A 4,288-nucleotide genomic window follows, 5' to 3' on the forward strand; every position below is an offset into this window, starting at 1 on the left:
GACAATGCTAAACGAGCATAGAATGGAATCATGTGGCAATGTTGGTGTCCCTCTCCATGTGACCATAGGGAGTCTTAAAAATCTTTGGGGATGTCCACAAGTGGTTGTATAAATGTATGCTCTTATGTGTGTGTGTGCGTGGGGGGTGTGTGTGTGGGAGCATATATTGATACCAAGTTCTACACCCACTATTGGGCATTGATGACGTTAGTGGGGATGTCATAGTATATAGTCCATACCATGCATGATGGAGTTGATGGTTTATTGTCTTGTGGATGACTACCATGAGGTTATAAATTGCACTTTCTTATAAGGTGAATTATTGAATGTTCCTCGATTCATCTAGGTATATATGTCCACAAGTGGTTTCTTGACATCATCCCTTGCTTGCGTTGCCCAAACAACAAACTAGAGAAATAACATCCCCCCCTAGACAACCTAGACCACAAGGTATTACACACCCTTTGCTTTATAGAGAATTACATTCTAAGTATTAAAGTTGTATTTTCCTGGTTGCAATAGTAAATTTTGGTTCTCCGATTGACTAATTCATTTTCCCTTTTGCGCTTTTTAAACTCTACATAGTAAAAAATACAATGTGTAAGTAGTAGTTTTTTTTTGGGGCAATATATGAATGCATTCCTATATAGAAAATCACGAGAAACCAAATACTAAATAGTAATCATTTCCTTCTTAGAATCAACACTTTTAGGTCTAGCTACCTAATTGATTTTCTAACATAATTCAAGACTTCAACATAGTGAAATACAATGTCTAAGCAGTAAAGTGAAGGTTTTTAATGTTATATAGTACTCTTTTTAAAAGGAAAATAACAATCTTCATAGAGTTATTACTTCTCAATCTAAGAAATTTGGCTTTGCCCTATGAAATTTGAAGAAACGTTTCATTTCTTGTATGGAGTTTTTTTCGTAAACACCACAAAATGTGGTTGTTGTCTAGGAATTTCCAAGAAGTAATAATTTTTGCATAGATAGTATTGAATAGTTAAATGTTTATGTAGAGAACCATCATTGATAGCCATAAAATCAAATTGTTTATTATTTTTAACACAAAATGGTAATAGTCTTCTTTATAGATTCATTGAAGTATAAAGAGTCATTCATGTACAAATTGAGCTCTCTTCTCACATTCCTAGTACGATGTTTTGATTGAGTTAAGATCTTATAGACAATCTTGGAAGCTCATACATCCTTTAAAGAGCTCCTATCATAGATTCAGTTAAGATCTTATAGAAGATCTTGGAAGCTCATATGTTCTTTTAAGAGCTCCTATTAGTTATTGTACATGTGACATTAAAAACCTCCCATGACCTTCTAGGTTTAGAGGCATATGCTTTTAAATGTTGATGGACTCTCTTGTTTCAATCCACTTAGCACTAATTATAATGAGAATACTATCAACTTTGGGCTTAGCTTTATTCATAGGATCTTGTGCCAAGTGGTATTTTTGGGGGCCAAGACAATTTCATACAAGTACACAAGTACTTTTTCATACTTGAATAAGCTAAGTTTTTGCAAGAAATTCATGGGCATCATTATGTGTTTTAGCTCTGAGTGCTGCTAAATCAATACCTTGTTTTAACATGTGTACATGCACTAATCCAAACACACATGCACTAATGCAAATGCACACTCTCTCCTCCCACATACACTCTCTCACACATAAAAATTCTCTCTCTCTCTCTCTCTCTCTCTCTCACACACACACACACACACACACACACACACACACACACGCACGTGCACGCTAATAGGTTTTTTCTGGTCATGGTGGCATGGTGACATGCTAGACGCAATCGGCAAGGAGGAGTGGCATGCATGCTTTGTGTGTCTCCGTGTTGCAAGAAAGGCAAGGGAGGTGATGACAACAACATTGTCCCTCATTTTCTTGTGGTGGAAGAGTACTCCGTAGGCAATAGTAATGAAGAAGGAACAGAGCCGATGGTTTTAGATATTTTTTGAAAATATTTGGGATAAAATGGTGGAAGCCCCGGGTTCAGGCCTAGAATTTGAAGGGCACCCCTATTTTTTCTTTTGAAAGGCTTTTCTTTATGAAGATATTGGAAGGGCATATAAATAAATTTCTTAAAATCCTTCTCTTCTTTTGACTTTTGAAGGGTAATTGTGTTTTCAACCTTCTTACGAAGGTTTTGACCCCTTTCATTCTTGTGAAGGTTTCCACCCCCTTGGAAGGGTACTACAACCTTCAAATTCCACAACGTGGCTGTGATGTATGGCGGGCAGGAGGCTCTGGAAGCTAGATGGCATGGAAGGGAGTCGACGAAGCTCACAGGTATGAGAGGAAGCTATTGTGCTTGCGTTTTGGAAAGAGAAGAAGCCGAGATACTGCTGGTTTTCTAAAGGAAGTTAGGTAGCTTGAACTGTGAGAGAAGGAACCTGCTGCTGTACCATTCAAGAAGAAGCTTAATTGTGCATCATGATAGAAATCGGGCTTGGGAGCTGTACATCGCACTGTTGGTGAGCTCGTGTCTGAGAAGAAGTGCTGCAACCATTGAAGACTTTGGTGTGATCGTGGGCATGAAAGAGTTGTAGCCTGGGAATGAAGGGGAAACACTGCTGAAATCACGCTGCATACCATAGAGAGAGAAAGCAAAGGATTGATGAGTGTAAGGTGACAGTATTCTGTTGTTGAGTTTTCAGTTTGTTGTTGGTGTACTGTGGTGTTATTTTGGTGATTATTGGGCTGTTGAGATTTTTTCCCTTCTTGTAGAGATGAGAGTAGGCTGTATCTATTGTGATGTAGAAAACATTTCCAAGGTGAGTTTGAGGTTTGTTGCCAGGGCTCGCAGCTGAGTATGAAGGGGAAACTCTACCAAAATCTATTTTGAGGAGGATATGCTACTGCAGACCAGAGAAAGGAGGTATATTGGGCAACGAGAATCATTGAGGTGAAAGGTATATTGGTACTGTTGACTTTCAGCTTGTATATTGATAGTGTTTGTTTCTGCTCATGTGGCCATTGGGCTGTTGTGATTTATCTTTGGAAGATGAGAGCTGGTGGGGCAGTTGTTGTGCAAGCAACTTTCAGGTGAACAAGGCATTGTTTTCAAAGCTTGTAAGGGGGCAACCCTGTGCAGGCCTCTCTTTGGGGAAGAAAACTTGGCATTAGTGGGAGCTTTAGGGGCATCGTTTGTGGCCTGTCTTGAAAGTTTGAAGACTGAGGATTGAAGGCTGATTTGTAGCTCACTGTTGGGCTGTTTTGTTGGATATGTTTGTGTTGCTAACAGCCTTTCCATACTCCGTTGCCAGAGGTGTGTTCAAGGCCCCAAGTTAAAGTGAGCCGGCCTTGTCTTGCCAAAGATATATATCTGTTTGATCCCTATGTTGGCACAAGTTTTGATTGTGTGAGACGTGTTCTTCCTCATGTTGGTAGAGTGAGTGGTGGTGTGTCCATGATTGAGTATCATCATTCTCAAATATCATTGTATAAGATCACCATTTGTAAGAGTCACACCGGTGGGGTGTGTGTGTGTTAAGAGGGTTGTGTGGGTCCCTTGGGAGTGAGGCTGTGTGTGTGCGTGCACGCGCGCGCACAAAGAAGGTTATCCCCAAGTCTTTATGGTATGTGATCAAGTGCAATGATCAAGGGTGTGTAAACTCACATTGTGGATTGGTGTTTGTGTTTGAATTGTCCATTGGTAATTAGTCATCTCATCACTTGTATAGACTGTGCCATGTGGGTGTACAAGACAAAGATTTCTAGAAGAATGATCCTATCTTTGGCTTTAGATCCAAGGATTGTGAGGATCATTTGCAGTGGCTTTGTTTATCAGGTGGTCACCTCCTTGCGAACAAGTTGGGATTGGTTCTTGCTGCTCAGGGTGCCAAACAGCTGGAGAGAAGTTCAAATCTACCTGAAGAAATCTACCACATTGAGACTTGTGAAGAAGAGGACATGGACTGAAGCTTCTAGTGCCACCTATTTGTTCTTGAACTTTGCTATTTAGAGAACCACAGGGAAAATACTCTCAGTGATATTGTTATTGCGCATAAGAGTATGATATTGTATATCATACTCTTATGCGCATTCATCTTGTGTTGGATCCTCCTCAATGTCAAGGTGTTGTAAAATGAAGGGCTTCCATTGTACTCAACCCAGTCATAAACTATAGAAGGTGCTGATTTGCAATTAAAAAGGGTTCACTCAGTGAAGTTATCCTTTCACTTGGTTGTTCTACTGGTCTTTGGGTAGTGGTTTTGCTGATGTTGTGGTGCAAGTATTTTGTGTCTTTCCAACGTTGTGTTTT

General features: G+C 39.8%; 1 protein-coding gene across 10 annotated transcripts in view; it reads left to right on the plus strand.

Annotated features, from left to right (window-relative positions):
* Nucleotides 1–2,143: 2,143 nt before the first annotated feature.
* LOC147631190 (uncharacterized) overlaps nt 2,144–4,288 on the plus strand; it is a 2,967-nt gene continuing 822 nt past the window's right edge. For 2 of the 10 annotated variants that reach the window (XR_015267547.1, XM_086809526.1), the window contains exons 1-2: nt 2,324–2,691; nt 2,761–4,288. The exon at nt 2,761–4,288 is cut by the window's right edge and continues 349 nt beyond it. The gene's annotated coding sequence lies outside the window, so the exon portion shown is untranslated. The other 8 variants (XM_086809518.1, XM_086809520.1, XM_086809521.1 and 5 more) reach the window with 8 other exon arrangements.

This window comes from Cibotium barometz, chromosome 15 (genome assembly GCF_041138505.1).
Source record: "Cibotium barometz isolate CiBa-2024 chromosome 15, ASM4113850v1, whole genome shotgun sequence".
In the NCBI taxonomy this organism is placed as follows: domain Eukaryota; kingdom Viridiplantae; phylum Streptophyta; class Polypodiopsida; order Cyatheales; family Cibotiaceae; genus Cibotium; species Cibotium barometz.